Source organism: Spinacia oleracea, chromosome 5 (genome assembly GCF_020520425.1).
Source record: "Spinacia oleracea cultivar Varoflay chromosome 5, BTI_SOV_V1, whole genome shotgun sequence".
Lineage (NCBI taxonomy): Eukaryota > Viridiplantae > Streptophyta > Magnoliopsida > Caryophyllales > Amaranthaceae > Spinacia > Spinacia oleracea.
Genome location: NC_079491.1, coordinates 91562442 through 91581797, shown reverse-complemented (window position 1 = coordinate 91581797; position 19356 = coordinate 91562442). Strand labels below are relative to the sequence as shown.

Below are 19356 nucleotides of genomic sequence, written 5' to 3'. Positions count from 1 at the left end.
CGTGCACATGAGGCTTGCGGTGTGTGAGTGTGGCCGGTCAAGGCCTTGTGTCTTGGCCGGTTACACTAAATATAACTCTAGGGTTATATTCCACACACTAATCAGTTTTTCCACAACCCTAAACCTAATTCTGAAATTACGTTGTTTCAGTTTTGCTCTCTATTCAAAACTGTTCTCCCCGAAAAAGCAAACACTCTTGAATATTGTCTAAGCTACGATTATCAAGACGGATCTGAACGTGTCGGTGAACCAAATAGAGGAACGACAATTGGAGTTCTTTGTTCTTGTTCGTTGATACTAAACTCGGGAAAACACGCTTCAAATGTAATTATGCTTAATTTGTGCTTTATACATGTTTCCTGGCTTTGGGGATGTTTTTTTTTTTGGCAAATAATAATGAGCTTTATTTACCAAGTAATCAGATTGTTAACAAACTCTGAAAACACCAACTGTCCAACAGACACAACCAAACACCTAGCTAACCAACACAAGCTAGCTAAAGAGCACAGAGGCTACTACTGACATCTACACTCAACATTAAACATTATGTTGCTAGCAACAGTCTTAACTGGATCAACATGATCCCTAAAGACCTTAGCATTTCTTTGCAACCAAATACAATAAACAGACTCAATGAAAGCTATACTATACTTGCAAGCTTGCTTCTGTGTGCTTCTGCTTTTCTTCACTGCAATCTGAACTTCCTCATGCCAAGGCAACACAGTTCTATTCACACCTAAAGAAAGCAGAACCTGCTTCCAAATCTCCTGAGAATAGGAGCAAGAGAAGAAAAGGTGCTCCAAGTTTTCATTTTCCACCTGACACAGACCACAAATACCATAAATATTCAACTGCCATCTTATCAATCTCTCTTTTGTAGCAAGTCTGTTCTGCACTGCTAGCCACACAATGAAGGTGCTCTTTGGACTAGCATGGCTATTACAAATCAATCTCTTCCATCTCACCTGAGCTCCAACTGGATGAAGAAACTTGTACATTATCTGAATTCTGAATTTACCAGCTTGCACAAACTGATCCACTCCATTTGCCTGCAGAAATACTTCTCTATTATGCCAAATTTTCCTTAATGACCAAGTTAAACCATTAGGAATTGGCATAGTCCAGAAGTCTCTATGCTGAATGTAATAAGCATGAATCCACCTCACCCAAAGCCTATCCTGCTTCAAAGCTAAAGCCCAACAGTGTTTCAAAACTGCTGCTTTATTCCACACAGTTAGATCTTTAAGATTCCACCCTCCACAACTCTTAGGGAAACACAATTGCTCCCAAGAGATAGAAGCTTTCCTAGAATCTGCATCAGCACCAGTCCACAAGAAACATCTACAAATTCTCTGAATCTCCTTCATCACCTTTTTAGGCATAACAAAAATCTGACACCAGTAGAGCTGTATACCAAAAAGTACAGATTTCACCAGTTGCAGCCTACCTGCATAGGAAAGGAACTTAGAAGTCCAGCTCTTGATTCTAGCAACAGTTCTATCAATGAGAGGCTTGCAGTCTGTGAAGGAGAGCTTCCTAGTTGTAAGAGGGACACCCAAGTATCTGAAAGGGAAAGAACCCTTAGGAACACGATCAGAAACACCTGCCAAATAAACTTCACTTTTGTGCAAATTAGCTTCCAAACCAGAAGCCAAAGAAAACTTGGTAAAAGCATCAAAAAGAGCTTTCACAGCACCCTCATCAGCTCTGGAGAACATCAACAAATCATCAGCAAACATCATATGGGTGAGATCCAACTTTTTGCATCTAGGATGATAAGAGAAGTTAGTATCTTCAGCAAGAGCAACAAGACACCTTGACAGATATTCCATACCCAAAGCAAACAAATAAGGTGAAATGGGATCACCTTGTCTCAACCCTTTCTTTGCAGGAATTGGTTTAGTGGGACAACCATTTATCAGAATGGAATAAGAAACAAAATAGAGGCACTGCATCACCCAATTCACAAACTTCATAGGGAATCCTAGCTCTGACAGCATGGTTTTCAAGAAAGGCCACTCTAAGGAATCATAGGCTTTTTTCAGATCCACCTTGATCATACACCTAGGAGAAACATGTTTTCTAGAATAGCACTTCACCAACTCACAAGCCAGCAAAATATTATCAGAAATGGATCTACCAGGGATGAAACCAGATTGAGAACAATTTACCACTGTACCAATAACACCTTGCAATCTAGCAGTAAGAATTTTGGAGATAATTTTGTAAACAACTGAGCAGCAAGCAATTGGCCTAAAATCCTTCACACAAGAGGCATTCTGAATCTTAGGAACCAAAGTAACTGAAGTGTTGTTCACTTGCTTTAACATCACCCCAGTTCTGAAAAACTCTCTTACTGCTTCATAAACATCAGCTTTCACAATCTCCCAAGCTTTAAGAAAGAACAAACTATTGAAACCATCAAGCCTAGGGGCTTTATTGATATCAATACCTTTGATAGCTGCATCAATTTCTGCATCTGAAACAGGAACCACCAACATTTCTGCATCAGCAGCAGACAGCTGCTTCCCTTTCCTAACCACTCCAACATCCACACCCATCAATGAGCTAGCTGCAGTACCAATCAACTTCTTATAGAAAGAGCTAACTTCTTCCTGAATTTCCTGAGTAGTGCTAAGCTTCTTCCCAGAATCATCATACAAAATATCAATGCTATTCCTAGCTATCCTCTCCTTCATTGCACTGAAAAAGAATTTAGAGTTAGAATCTCCTACTTGCAACCACTGAATTCTTTCTTTCTGTCTATATGCACTCTCCTGAATATGCAAAAACTTCTTAAGAGTCTCACTACAATCCCTCTCACTTTGTTGCACATTACTATCAGTAGGGCAAGAAGCTAACTGGATCTGAATTTGACCCAAATCAGCCCTTAACCCCTCAATTCTCTCATCAAGCTTAGTAAAATCTTTATGATGTAACTCCTTCAATCCTTGCTTTACTGCTTTCAGCTTAGTCCACACCTTGAACATGGCTCCACCCCTTGGACAGGACACATCCCATCCCTTTTTAACTACATCAAGGAACAAAACATGATCAGCCATATAGTTAAAAAAATTAAAGGGTCTACTCCCCCCTCCCATATGAATATTGCAAGACATAACTAGAGGTGAGTGATCAGATATTCCTGGAGGAAAATAATCCACCACAGCATCAACAAACTTAGAATGCCACAAAGCATTAGCAATGGCCCTATTTATTCTGGAACAGATTCTCAAGTTACCTTGCCCCTTATTGCTCCAAGAATAGTAACTCCCACAACTCTTAAGCTCAGCCAACCCTGCAACATCCATACAGCTATCAAAATCCTTAGTTTCCCCTTCTGTAACTGCATTGCCATTTACTCTATCAGCAGCTAATAAAACTGCATTGAAATCCCCCATGACAAGCCAAGGACAATTAACAGTACTACTGAAAGTAGTGATCTCTCTCCACATTGGTCTTCTAGTATCAACAGAGTGCAAACCATACACAGCTGAAAAGAAAGCATCAAACAAGCCATTCTTAGTAGCAACATGACAGTGAACACAAAATTCAGTTTTTTGGATAAGCTGAACTGACACCAATGCATGCTTCCAACCAATCCATATCCTTCCCCTAGGAGAGTGCTCATAATTCATAATCCACTGCCACCCAACCCCTATTTTCTTCTGGATTTTACAACTATTCTTCTCCTGAACTTTAGTTTCTAACAAAGCTACAACACTAATGTTATTACTAGCTAAAAACTTCTTTATTTCAACTACTTTAATGGGATCATTCAATCCCCTCACATTCCAGGTACTAATATTCATGGTGGATCAATTGGGAATTCCACTCCATCACTACCAGCAACCAATTCCTCCCCATTCAAATGGACTTCAGCAAGCCCCACAGTCTGAGCTGGAGTTCTAATATCTCTTCACTAGAGGAAAAAACCTTATAGGTTGCCCTTAAAATAGGCTTATAGGTTGCCAATTGCAAGGGCAACATATGGGGGGGTCACTTTTGTGAAATTATCAAAGGTTGCCCTTAACAAGGGCAACTTATAATCTTATAAGTTGCCCTTGTTTGCAACAAGGGCAACTTATGTGAAACTTATAAGTTGCCCTTGTCGCATACAAGGGCAACTTATAAGCTTCACATAAGTTGCTCTTGTTTGAAACTGTTGCTGCTGCTGATCTGCAACTGTGCAGATCAGAAACTGATCTGTTCATCTATGCAGATCAGAAACTGATCTGTTCATCAGCAGATCAGCAGCAGCAGATCAGTTTCTGATCTGTTCAGCAGCTAATCATGTCGTTGTTATGTTCGGACGTATTAGTTGTGCATGCCCTAGTTATGCTCGGACTATTAGCATGCTCTAGTTCGGACATCAAGTACACGATTAGATAAATTTCTAGAATTAAAAATTAGGCTTACCATTGTATCATCCCACAAAGTGTTCTTCAAGCCCTCGGGTACATCCTCCCATTTCAACAAAATTGAAATCTTCCGCATACAAAGGCCTATAAATGTTGCATACTTACGGCGCCACTTACCACAAGGGTTATCGAATTGATTGTACTCCAAGTACATCTCTTCTCTCACCCCAAGTCCTTTTGTTGGCCCTCTCCCCTTTCTCTTCACACGCTTTTTAAAACTTTTACTCGTGCTAACTTCATTTGCCACCACATGTTGATGGTTTTCAATTGGGGGTGCCCTATCCGCCATAACCTCAAACTGATCAATTCTATGTAAATATTCATCAGGTTCACGATCTTCCGGCTCACCTTTATCCTCCTCCACCGCTGCATCATAATCCCCATCCTCACTACGGTCATCGTCATCATCCATCAGCTCATCCATACTATGGTCATCATTATCATCCATGATAGAGCTATACCTGAAATTAAAGAAACAAAACCACTTAACAAAACAAATACATAATTTGCATAATAATTATCACAATATATAAAATGATTCCTATGATTAGTTATATGATTATAAGACTCATTTCAAGTTCGTTATGCACGCTTATGGGTCATTTGGGTCGATATAGGTCATTTATGGCCAAAAATGGCATTTTCGATCCCAAATCTAAACAAATGAACCTAAGTCCAAATTCTAAACCTTTTTTAGATGTTTCTAAGATTCATTTCAAGTTATCTATGGCCCAAAATGACAAACTTATATGGCCCAAAATGACATATATATAGTCCACATTCTAAACATTTCAAACATAAGCACACAGAGAAAATAGTCAAACTTATATTAAAAGAAATGAACTTAAAAACAAAGCAAGACTACGAGGCCGAAGCCCAAATAGTCAGGCTCAAAATATGTACAATACAAAATACCAAAATACCAAATACGTACAATACATACTACCAATAGCTAAAATGTGACTACGCCCAATATAGTAACTTTAGGTTACAAATTTCAACACAACACAATACACAAGTACATTGCATCAATATGGTTTTCTTCAGTACACAATATACAAGTCTTGCACCACCAACGCAATACACAAGTCTTGCACCACCAACTGCTCCTTGTTGGTTGTTTCTTCAGGCTAGTCTGAAGTCGCCTCTTGTGTTTTCTTGATTCATGTACTGTAGACCAATTGAACATGTGGCCTGTTAGTACGGTCCAACACACAGTGACAAGAACTAAATTAAAAAGCTAGATGTTGTGCCAATTTGACTTTTTTAGTTCATACCTCTAACCATTGCTAGATTTCATCATCAACAAGTATTCCTTCCGTGTGATCTGAACGCATGTAATTTGTGTCATTATCCACATTGTTTGTCACTTCAGTTTCGGGATTGGTGAAAGGAGGTGTATCATCAAAAGCATCATACTCGTCCTCATCCTCAACATCACCGACACCGAGGATGCTTCTCTTTCCCGGTACAACAATTGACCACTTCTTATTGGCGGGGTCGGTTATATAAAATATTTGCTTAGCTTGTGATACAAGTATAAATGGCTCATCAGTCTCACGCAAACGACCCAGGTCTACAAGAGTGAACCCACAAGGATCATCCCTTTTTACACACCTCTTATTATTATCAGCCCACTTGCACCAAAACAGACCAACAGTCAATTTTGTTCCGTACTTAAGCTCCCATATATCTTGGACTCGCCCATAGTAAGACAACTCGGCATCAACCGGAGATCTATCCTTAGCACTAGCATACTCTCTTGATGACGCCACAAGGGAGACACCACTATTTTGCACTGACAACGACTTCTGATCTTGGCGCTCGGTCCAAAATGTGTATCCATTGACATCATAACCCTGAAATGACTGCACGGCTTCCTGAGGACCAAGAGCTAGATACTGAACAGTTTCACAAACAGTATTACCAGCTACTTCTAGTTCACCCATCACCTTATCTTGGAACCATTTAATGAACTCTCTATTATGCAATTGCGTCAATTCTCTTTCCCCTTTGGAAGGGTATTCATTAGCCAATTCCTGCTTATGCATCACCAAATACGGGTGGACGGCTAGAATATGATGCAACACATATAAGTGAGCTTGTAACAGCTTATGCGTAGGAGGTGAGATCAATTTTGACCCAATTGTACCATTGCCTTCTAGTCTTCCCTCATGCCGGGATGTAGGAAGTCCAATCGGTTCAAGTTTTGCTAAATACTCGGCCACAAAATTTCCAACTTCTTCACCCACGGTGCCTTGAATCATACTACCTTCTGGTTGTGCAGGATTCCTCACTTTATCTTGTAAAACACCCATGTGTCTCTCAAAAGGATAACACCACCTCAAGAACACTGGACCGCACAACTTAATTTCTCGAACAAGATGGCAAATTAAATGAACCATTATGTCAAAGAACGAAGGTGGAAAATACATCTCAAATTCGCATATTGTTTGGATTACTTTGTTCTGAAGTTCATCGAGTGTTGACGGATCAAGCACTTTGCTACATATCGTATTGAAAAATGAACAAAGACTAGTAATAGTATGTCTCACATGCTTTGGCAATATCCCACGAATTGCAATGGGTAAGAAGGTTTGCATCATGACATGACAATCGTGAGATTTCATACTTGTCAACTTCAACTCGCCATTTAAAGACACAAATCTTTTCATGTTCGATGAGTACCCCGAGGGAACCTTAATGCCATACAAGCACTCACAAAATAACCGCTTTTCTACTTTGGACAATGTGTAACAAGCCGGAGGCAAGTAATGGGTATTCTTCTTCCCTTTGTCGTTGCCCTTTTCTTTGCCTTTGCCTTTGCCTTTGCCTTTGCCTTTTGTCTTGGCACCCCCTGTTTCCATTTCCTTCCTTCTATTATTTTCCGAAGTCTGAGGCCACAGCTCTAGACGAAGCCCCTTACTTTTAAAGTATTCTCGCACTCCCTTGGTATCCTTTGTCTTTCCCGGAATATTCATAAGTGTCCCAAGAATTGCTTCACAAACATTTTTCTCGATATGCATGACGTCAAGACAATGCCTAACCGATAGATCTTTCCAATATGGAAGTTTCCAGAACACGGACTCTTTTTTCCATAATCCAGTTGTACCCCTGTCTTTCACTGACTTGCCGAAGACCGTTTCAACACCCTTGACCCGCTTATAAACTTCCTTACCAGTCAACGTTCTACGGGCGACATCCATCTCAACATCCCCATCGAATGCTGTCTTCATCTTACGATAGGGATGATCACGTCTAAGAAGCCTTCGCGTTCGCAAGAACACATATTTGTGACATTCAGAAATATATTTGGATTGTGTATCATCTTCACAAGTCGGGCATGCTTTCCTTCCTTTGTTCTTGTACCCGGATAAGTTACCATAAGCAGGGAAGTCATTGATGGTGCAAAAAAGCATTGCACGCAATCTAAACGTCTCATTTGCATGTGCATCAAATACGGAAACCCCTTCATCCCACATCTTTCTCAAATCATCAACGAGAGGTTCAAGGTAGACATCTATGTCGTTTCCCGGTTGTTTAGGCCCCGATATAAGAAGCGACAACATGATGTACTTGCGTTTCATACACAACCAAGGAGGTAAATTATATATGACTAAAAGTACTGGCCATGTACTATGTTGGGAGCTAAGAGTGCCAAATGGATTCATCCCATTCGTACATAACCCAAGCCTCAAATTCCGAGGTTCCTTACCAAAAGTGTCATGAAGCTTGTCAATAGTCTTCCACTGGGGAGAATCAGCAGGATGTCTAAGCAAACCATCTTTCTTCCTTCGATCAGGATCTGCATGCCACCTCAAATTCCTTGCATCTTTTTTTATCGAAAACAGGCGCTTGAATCTTGGTATTATGGGAAGATACCACAACACCTTAGCTGGGTACACATTCTTACCCTCGCTTACCCCTTTGCGTTTGTAACGCGACACTCCGCACCGTGGACACTTATCCAAATTCTCATATTGCTTATGATATAGCAGGCAATCATTTGGACAAGCATGTATCTTCTTGTACTCTAAACCAAAGGGACACATGAGCTTCTTGGCATAATAGTTCGACCTAGGAAGTTCATTGCCAGCCGGTAACATATCACTTAGCGCCACCAACAAATCAGTGAAACTAATGTCAGTCCAGCCTCCGCTTGTCTTGATATTGTAGAGTGTGCACACAGCGGAAAGCTTGCTATACTTTGTACAACCAGGATACAGTGGCGTTTCAGCCGCTTTAGACAAGCACTCAAAAACACGATCGCGAACCTCATCCTCGACCTCGTGTAACATGTCCTCCACACGATCATTATCATCGTCAATACAAATTTTCAACCTCATCGTCATCCTCAAAACAATCGGCTTCCTCTTCCACATAGATAGCTTCTTCTTGTTCATGCACAACGTTCTTACTAGAATTACCTACGTACACTCCACTCTCACCATGATAAACCCACACATGGTAATTAGGTCTAAAACCACGCATAAATACATGATCTCTAATCACCAAAACATTATTGACCGTGTTCACATTCTCACAATCGGAACAAGGACAAAAAAACTCTTTGACCCCCGTACTAGCTTGATGTTGCAAAGCACTCATACAGAACTCCGAAACCCCATGCATGAAATCCTTTGTGTCACGTCTACCATACATCCAACTACGATCCATCTCCGGGAACTTCTAAACAAACCAAAACCCCCGTTTAATTGGCATAGAAAAACAAAAACTCTACCACTTTAGCATATGCATACAGAAGTTGATTTATCGAATGAATGCATGCTTCCAAAGGTCCTTATCACTCCAACCTAACCCATCCTTGAACGTCTAACCCCACTAGTGAATGCATGTCAACTATTCAATTCTAAGGAAAATCCGGCAACATTTCCCTACTGTTCACCAAGTACACGATGTAGGTAAGTTATTACCTACATATGTACCCAGAGAACAAAATAGGGAAACGACGAGCCAGTATATTCCTTAGAATCAATAAAAAGACATACATTCACTTCCTAAGTGAGATTAGACGTCCAAGAACAGTCCCAAACCGGGGACTATTCAAGACTTACTCCTAACGAGTAAGTCTTGAACGGGTATCTAGGCATATGATGATGATGCATTTACTTCTAGCCAATAATGTAAACAGTAAACATATATGCATAAATGCTCGATAATAAAGTGTAAAGGGAGGAAAACTCACCTAAAAAACAATCGACAATTGAATTTTCTACTGAAAAGGGTGGGGAAGCGTCTAGCCTGCACATAGGAGCAAAAAGCTATTAGATTACAAAAAAGTGAATTGTGTTCTTGATAATAAAAAGATTTTAGGCCGCATACAGATGAGATCAACAAATTAAAAATAAGGAATTGTGTTCTTGATAATAAAAACATTTTAGGCCTTATTTTCATAACTCATTTGTTTTCTTCGTTTTTATAAATTTTAAAGTTTAATTAGTTTAGTTTTTAGTTTTCATTATTTATTTATAATTATATTTGTACTTCTATTTGTATTTCTAATTATTTATTTATTATTATAATTATTATTATAATTATTATTATTATTATTATTGTTATTGTTATTATTATTATTATTATTATTATTATTATTATTATTATTATCATTATTAATAATGTTATTATCATTAATGTTATTATTATTATTATTATTATTATTATTTATTATTGTTATTATTTGTTATTATATTAACGTTATTGATGTCTATGCCACGATGCCTATGCTCTACCTCCCTCCCACCACCTCCCACCACCACTAAACCATCTCAAGCCACCACCTCCCCCACCACTGAACCGACTGTGCATCTGCCTCACTCGTCCCACTCGTCTCCCTGCATCATCCAACCCCCTCCAACAACCACCGAATCACGACGACCAACTCAACCTCCTCAAGCGCAACCTCCTCCATTTTCGCACAAACCAAGCAAAACAGAGAAAATAAGGGAGTAATTTAACTAAATTATGCAATTACACCATACCTAGGAACATCAACCACCGAAAATGGAGAGAATTGCGTGGTGAGTGAAGAGAATTGCGTGTCTCGTCGCCGGAAAAGAAGGAACAGGAGTCGTAACTGCCGAAATTACTGCGAAGAAGAACACCTCATTGCCGGAACAGGGGCTGCGGCAAAGAAGAAGACCTTACTGGGCCGGAATCTGCGAAGAGGAGGGGCTGCGAATTGAACACATGACTGCTGGAATCTGGAGCCGCGAAGAAGAAAGGTAAATGCGCCGGTTGGAGGTGAAGAAGAACGGAAACACGGTGGTGTTGGTGGTGATGGTGGGCGGTGATGGAGAGAAGAAGAAGGAGAAGAGAGTATGAAGTACGTACGGTCTAGCTCTACGTGACTGCTGCAGGATGGAAATGAAATGTTAGGGTTAAAAGTTGCGCTTGTTTCAGTTGGAGGGAAAATGATTTTCATTTAATTTTTTTTTTTTTTTTTTAATCATCAAAAGTTGCTCTTGTTATTTAAGGGCAACCTTTGATGGGCATCCTATAAGCATTTTTCCTCTAGTGCTTCTTCTCCTTGAAACAACTCTCCACCCTTCATCAAGCACTGGAGCAATTGGAGTAAAAGGCTTATCATAAACAGATAACTCTCCATTCTCCCCGTCATCCTCTTGTACAGCATCATTAGCAGTCAACTCATCAGTAGTTTGTGGTTTAACATTTGGTTGCACTGCTTTAGGTTTCCACACCTTCACAACCTTCTTTCTCTGAACATCAGCTGGCCTAAATCTTGTGGTATTGACTCTTGTCTGAGTACAATCATGCCCCATAATCTTACTCTTCTGGCAATAAGGTGGTAGCCATTCAAACTCAACCACCTGTTTAACAATGTTACCCATAGGGTCCTGAATCTGCACAGATTTAGGCAAGTCACCAGTTACATCCACCTCAATAAGAATTCGAGCAAATGAAATTCTTTGCTGTTTAGAAGTACATTCATCAGCATATAGAGGATCTCTAAGCAAACTCCCTATTCTGCTCAATGAATCACCCCCCCAACAGCTCAATGGTAAGTTAGGCAACCTAATCCACACTGGTACTACCCTCAATATTTCCTCCTGGAGATGATATTCAACGTGAAATTTTTGGCTTTTAGAAATCTTTGCTGGGTTCATGAATCATAGGTTTGCCAAAGAACATATGAGGACCAGCCACCAGAACTGATTCCTTATCCTTCTTTGACTGGAATCTGATTACAAAATAGCCCTCATCATGGAGGAAAATCTGAGGTTTACCCACTTGGTGCCATTCTTTTGCAATGAATCTCAAAATAGACCCAATCGAAGGTTTTTCCCCAACTACATACATGACAACTGCATTTCCCCATAGATCATTCATTTTTTGTATCTCATGCTTATCAAGTACAGCTATGGGTTTACCATCACAGACTGTGGGAGCAATAAAATTCAACGCAAAACCTTTAGAAGGGAGTGAACTACCTTTGAATAGACTCACCCATGGTTTTGGTTCCATATCCAATCGCCTTTGAGCTGGCTGCGCACCATTCATCTCATACTCTGTTTCTGTACGGACATCCTTTGTTTTCTGGGCTGGATCTACACCTGGGTTCTCCTTCATCACACTCTGGTGGTGCATTTCCTTGAGTGCAACATTAACACTTCTCACCAGGAGGTCCACCCTATCCTTTCCCACCACCATTCGATGGCTATCTTCGTAAAACTCTTCCAGAGCTTCAACCAGCGATGGCGGTCGATTTACATCAGTACGCACTGACCGCGACCAACCAGCCGAGTCCTGGTAAGCTTGAGAGTTGTCTAGACGTTCCATCGACGGCAGCACATGGTCAGAATGAGGCAGCGTAACTGGTGTCACCAGACCCGCACTAACCCGAGGTTCATCAGGAATGGGTATTTGTTTTCTGAGTTGGTTCTGGTTCTTAGGCCTCGAAACTTCTTGATGAAGAAGAGAAGAGGCTTCCTCATTCACTTGAGCAATCTCAAGCTTCTGCGTTTTCTTCTTCCTCGCCATTTTCAAGATTGGCGCACGTTAGTAAGTGAACCTTAACGTACACCACACCATGAGAGAGAAGAGAGAAGAAGTTCGATTAAAGGTGATTATTGTTCTGGCTTTGGGGATGTTCCGCACATGTTATATGTTTAACTGTATTCCCCTATAGTGGTAACATGAGCCTTATGTATTCAAAGCATTTTGTAGCTTGAATTTTTGTTTTTGTATGCTGTCGAACTTTTTGGATTTTTTCGTTGAATTTTTCGAATTATTATGGATTATTGGATGAATCGTGTAATACGTTCTGAATTCAAAAAGTTTCAAAATTTCAATATTTCTGACCCTAATCTGATTGAAAACGATTTTCTAAGATCAACTCATGAGAACAGAATTGCAAAAACAGGCTTCGAAGTATGATTTTTTGGGGGTTTTTGTTAATTAACGAATTAATATTAACAAATTCGGAAAGTTTTTCAATTAATTGGTCGACCTAAACTACTTGGAATTGATTGAAATTTTGACCTAATGCTGTTGGGTATATTTTAAAATTATGGTAAATTTTTCGGCCATAAATTTTAATTATAAACCCTAATTTCACTTTCCCTAAATTCGTAAATTTTAGATCGCTAATTGATTTTTAAATAATTTAGATCTGGAAATTAATTTGGTTAATTGGGAAAGGGAATATAATTTCATATAAAGTGGCAGTCTTTTAAAATTATTGGATTAAAATTTTGATTAGATTCGTTAATTTTAATCAACACTTAAACCAAATTGGTAAAATCTGAAATTTAAATGTTTAGAATGATTTGAAGTTTTAGATCTGATTATCAAAACGTTCAAATTTTTGTTTAACATTGTTCATTCGTTAAAATTTGAATAAAGTTAGCCTAGATTTAATAAATTTTACAAAATCAGATTGTTGTAAAAATTAATTAAATCATAAAGTTATTATTTTTCGAAAATAAAAATTATTAATTTTGTGAAAAATAACTAAATGCAAAAATGATCGTGAAGTTGAATTTTTTTATTTAGTTGGTTTGTTTGCACGAACCAAAGGCACGAACAAAAACGGGTGTGCGGTGCGTGTGGCTCGTCGTAGCCATGCGGGCTGCCTCCCCGTAGCCAAGCCACAACAACGCGGGCAACAACAAGCGAGTTACGTGCTGCGCGCGCTGGGCGAGTGAGCGAGCAAGGAAGGCAAGCCTTGGCTTGCGAGCTGCGAGCAAGCAAGGGGCAAGGCTGCCTTGCCTTGCACGCATCGTCGAGCATCACAGCAGCGAGCATCATCAGCGACGAGCTGCGGTAGTGTGTGCGAGGGCTTGCGGGGCATGGGCGACGACCTCATAGGCCTCGTAGGCCACACAGCACGAGGCAGTGCTGGGCTGGGCGAAAGCCTAGCCCGCATTTCACAATTTTGGGCATTTTCGTTTCGTTTGGCTTTAAAATTTGATATTTGCATTAAAATGGCTAACGGGATAATTAATTAATTATTTTATTTAACTTGGGCCGGTCCGTGAGTTTAATTTAATATTTAAATATTTAATTATCCGGAATAATTATTGGTTTTAGTGGGAGCCGCTTAATGATATTAAAATGAAATAATTATTTTAATTATTTTCGTAGGTCGCTTTATTTTAATTAAATTAAATTTTAATTAGAATAAATTCTAAGGATTAATAATTTGGAATTGATTAATCTTTTAGGACGCGTTTATGTGAACGTGAATTTTAAATAATTCACGTAAATACTTGCATAATTAATTGGGAAATTCGTTTTAGGATACGAATGGATGAATGCATAGAATGTATATTTTATGTAATGCAGGTACTCCAAGTGACTAATATGGCCAATCTAGGATAGTTAAATACGATCTGCGAACCGTTTTATCTTTGAATGTAAAGTTTTAAATATGGTATGCGAACCATTGAAATTTTGATGTAATTTTATTATTTCAAGTATTTCTAAGTTTAGAACTTTAAGTTAGCATTGAATGAAGATTCAAGACGATGCCAAGCTAACAAGATGGTGAAGAAGATTGGATGCTTCAAGACAAGAGTTTTGGGCCATACTAGATCACCAATTTAATTTATGCACTATACATTATGCTTGTATGCTCGATTAGATTTAGTTCACTAAATAACCGAACCAACATAGAAACAACTAGGTCCAAAGTAATATTGAGTTCAAAAGTTGCCTTCCAAATCAAACACTTACAAAAATCTAAGGTGTAATAGCCTTGATTTTTAAGCAGCTCTTACTAAGATATCAAAAGTAATCATCGTTTTAAACATGTTCTTAGAATTTCTCTTACAAAAAAAAACAAAAAGTTCGAGATTAAGATTTTGAAACCATATTAGATGGGTGAATAAATTCGAAATTTATTGACTCTTGAGCTAGTTTTTGATAATTACTTCTCGAGTTTTACCTTATGATAAATTTTGGAAATTAATTCGCTTAAAGATTTTAGATTTTGTCATTCTAAAATAAAATTTATTTAATACCAAGGATTTATTTGAAATAAAGATTTCTATTTTAATTAAAAGAGCAACAAAATATGCATAATAATTTATTTCTCTAAACTAATAATTACCAAACTATTTTAATAAGCATTTCTATCCAATTTAAGTTAATTATAATTAAGCTTTTAATATGAATTTTTCTTATTAACCAAATTATACTAATTAAACTCTCCTTGCCATGTGTCACTAGGGTGACAAGTACTCTAGAGGATTCCACCTCCATTCTTAAGCTGAAAACTTTTAAAAAATAAAGATTCCAAGCCTCTCATTTCTATCTCTCCTTCACGTGTCTCCCCCTCTCCTCTCTCTCTCTTCATCGTGATTCTCTCTCCTCTGTACGGCGATGGTGCTGCCACGCCGCCGGCACCCTTGGTGTTTCTCTCACCGGCGGAGTTTTTCTTGTTGTTGATTGCTTCTGTCGCTGTCGTGCTTACTCCCCCGCTGCCCTCCTCTTCCTCTCGCCCGTCTCTCCCCTCTCTCACTTTAGTTCATGCCGACGGCTATGGTGGTTGATGGTCACCAACATCCTAACTCCACCATTGAATGGTAAGTCACTCTAACTTCCTCTCCTATTTGAATCAATTGATTTTGAATTAGGAATCTAGAAACCCTAACTAAATAATTTTTTCTCTTTTTGGGTGTTCCGGCTTCGGTGTTGCCGTTTTGGTGGTGATACCATCTCGTGTGTGAGTGTTGGTTGTCTTGGTGTTGTTTCTTTGCCCTCGTTTTTCCCTGCTCTTCCGTGTCACATCCCTGTCTCCTCCGCCAGGCTCTGCCTTCGATTTGTCTCAAGGGTACAATTCCAACCTAAAATTTATTTCATATATATTATTTCGAGTTCTTCTAATTTAACTTTATGACTATAAGAATATAATTTACTACCATATTGTTTTGATTACATAGAAATGATTTGAATTATTGAATTAAGCCGATTTTGATAATATGTTTGAGTGATTTAGATTAATATTTCTTGATACAAGGAAGGGTTATAGTATAAAAATATAGAGTTTTCCTCAACTGTTTTTATTAATCAAATAAGTATTATAATTATGGTTTCAATCATGATTCATGTCTTGCAACCCAAATCAGTTTTCTTGAGGTAGGATATGTTTCATGGTTAACTCAAATTAAGCTTTCGAAAATCATTTAAATTTCTAAAAGAATTCATCAAGTCCTAGTTGATTCTAGGGAGTAGCTTATTGATTCAAGATTTTCTGGATGAGGTCAATGATTGGAGAAGGAATAAGGAGATTTGAATCAAGGACTTAAGTGGAGAGCGAAGATCGAATGAGGCTTGGGATGCATGTGTAACGATTCAAGGTACATATTGTCCAACCAACTTCAATGTTTGGAATTATAATTTTGTGTTTAAGTATTATGAATATATGTAAATATACGTATGTGTGGATTCTGAATGGTGTTTGCAAATTAAAATTAAATTGTGCTTTGGAAAATAATTTGTGTATCACAAATTGAATTGAGTTTTGCAAATTGAATCGTGTATTCCGAATTGATTTATGCTTTGTAAATTGGATTGAAAGCTTTAAGAATCTTTATTCTTTTGAATGATTATTTGTGCCGAATGGGAAAAAAAATTCAAGTGAGGGATGATTTTGGTTGAAAGGTTGTGTGATTTGATAATTGAGTTGATCAAGGGTTCTTGAGGATTGAAATTGGGATTAAACTAGTGTCATGGTGAATTGTGAGATATGTGAATGATTCAAAAGGGTCTTAAATAAGAGTTAATTATAAATTGAGGGCGTTATTGATTACAAAAAGGTCAAGTGTGTAATGGGAGTAATCTAACCCGAGTCCTTAAGGTATTGAGAGTTGAATGATAAACTTTATACTAAAATTTAGAATGATCTAAGGCGTGATTGATAATGATCTTGAAAGAACTGATTTTCAAGGAAGAAATATATTTATAATTTTATTAAATTATATTCTCTTTGAATTTCTTGAAATCAAACGTATTATTTTCTTTTCTTAAAATCGTGAATTATGAGTTTAAACTAATTTTGAATAACTAAAAAGATCTTAAATTAACATAGCTATAATTAAGATGTAATTTGTTATGAGCGTGTTTTCTTAAAGGAAGTGATTTTTTTTTTCAAATACGGATAGTGCTTTCAAATAAGTTTCACAAAACTAATTTTTGATGTTAGAACGCTTTCTAAAAACGATTTTGTTATAAAGAACATTGAAATGATTTGAATTTCCAACTAAACTAAGATGTTTATGAAAATCGTATATATATATATATATATATATATATATATATATATATATATATATATATATATATATATATATATAAAACTAACTAATAGTTATTTCCTTATTCGATAAGATTGTTTTAACATAAAGATTCTATTAAATGTTTATAGAATACATTTCAGGCACACTAAGCTATTAAATAATGAATTCGGATTTGAGGAGAGTATACCCTATTGATAACCTTGGAATCTTAAATGAGTATCACTCACTAACAGTCATTATTAATCAATGGTCTAGAATATAACCAAGGGAAGGAGTGATTCTAAGTAAAAAGGAATTAGTTCAGAAGAGTGTCCAAAGTTTAATTAGATCATTAGAGTTTGATTAATGGTAAGAGAAAGTATCAGCAAGTCTTGAGATTGATATTTAATTGGGTTGAGGATTTATGCTGAGAAATAAAATGAGTTGAGATATGATGAGAATGAAGTTAATACATGAGTAAGGGAATGCAAATGATATTTTGGGAACGAAAGTGCATAAATTGGTAATAAAATGCTTAAGTAGGGGAAAGTAGCCGTGTATGTGTTGCATATTGCTCACATGCGTCGGTGATGAAAAACATTTAAAGCGAGTGCTACAATAGTATACTCGTAGTTCGGCAGGATAGACCCGTTAAAGCAGCTTGGTCGTAAAGCGAGTGCTACAAAAGTAGACTCGTAGAGGCGGGATAGACCTGTAGTTCGGCGGGATAGACCCGTTAAAGCGGCTTGGCCGTAAAGCGAGTGCTAGAAAAGTAGACTCGTAGAGGCGGGATAGACCCGTAATTAGGGACATGTCCTAGTTAAGTCTTGCAAGCGTATGTTTATCAGGAGGGTGACGACCCCCACCAAATAGAGACAGTTGGCTGAATAACCCTTCTCTATTCGTGTTCACTTTCCCCAACAGTAAGCTAATATGTTGTGATTGTGTAAGCTTTATGCTGAGTTTGAGTTGTGTGTTTTTGCAACGAGTTATAAATTCTTATGAATGTCTATGTCTTCATTTGAATTGTGTTATGAGAACTTTATGAAGAGAATTATATGTCTATGGAAATGTTGTACCAATGAGTTTCCCCATAATATGTGTATATACTGAGTTCCACCTTGCGTCATAAATGATGGTTTGGGCAAAATTTACTTCTGGAGAAGTACTTGAGCTATTCCTAGGATTAATTGTCAAATAAGATATGGAATGAAAATGGTTAAGAGTATGGGAGTAATGATGAATCTTAGTTGTGAGCCTTATTATGTTGATATGAATGTGAATTTAGAAACTTATGAGGTGATAGTAAGGTCTGAAGTTATTGCGAGCATTACTATTGTATCGCTTTCCAAAATTTTGTTTGAATGATAAAGATTTCATGAAAATCGATTTCAATGAAGTTATAACATTTTATTAAGTGTACTTCCCAAATGGGTTTTATAAGCAAAGTTGCTTTTCAAAGCAAAAATATAAAACTAAAACAAAAATTATTTTGAGCGACCTATCAAATGCATTTTAGGTTGGATATGTGTACTCAGATTTTCGCTGATTTTGTTCAATGAACCTGTCCTGGTGGGGGCAGAGGTAAAATATTTTGCAGGTAGCGAGAATCGAGTCTTGGTTCAGGTTCAAGGTGCGTAGAGTCCTCCAGATGTCTTATATGCTTCAAGGCGCGTTTATGGAATCTCCAAATGTATTTAAGTGTTTTCCAATAATTAATGGATTGTATTATTCCTTTCTAAAGCTTTTTGGTTTATTATTTATGAATTACATATCCTTGTTGAGTATGGTGGCACCCTGGTGATGTTTGGGAAATGTTATATGCTATATGCTAGAATGATGTAATAGTAGGTGAAAGAAAATCTGACGTAATTTCCTAAATAGTATTTTAAGTCGTCCATATTTAGGGGAAGTGCTGCCGAAATTTTTTAATAACTAATTAAGTTTAAGGATCTTGATTAGTATCTTTGCGATAGGCTAAACCCGTGATGAAATCCTTGAAGTTGTTTTAAAAGTTACAGTTCTTTAGCAGGGTTTAAAGTTGTAATTACGTTGAGTTTGTTTAAATGAAGACTAAGGGTATTTTAGAAAGCAGCTCGTTAAGGGTGGGCTGTTACAGGTGGTATCAGAGCCAAGGTTGATTTAGGGATTCGTTGTGATCTTCATATCATGATGTA

General features: G+C 37.7%; 1 long non-coding RNA gene across 1 annotated transcript; it reads left to right on the top strand.

Moving 5' to 3' along the window:
• Nucleotides 1-15197: 15197 nt before the first annotated feature.
• LOC110779831 (uncharacterized) lies at nt 15198-18951 on the top strand. The gene is made up of 3 exons (XR_002531245.2): nt 15198-15735; nt 16130-16261; nt 18762-18951. It is a non-coding gene; the product is annotated as an uncharacterized lncRNA (long non-coding RNA).
• The last annotated feature ends 405 nt before the right edge of the window (nt 18952-19356 follow it).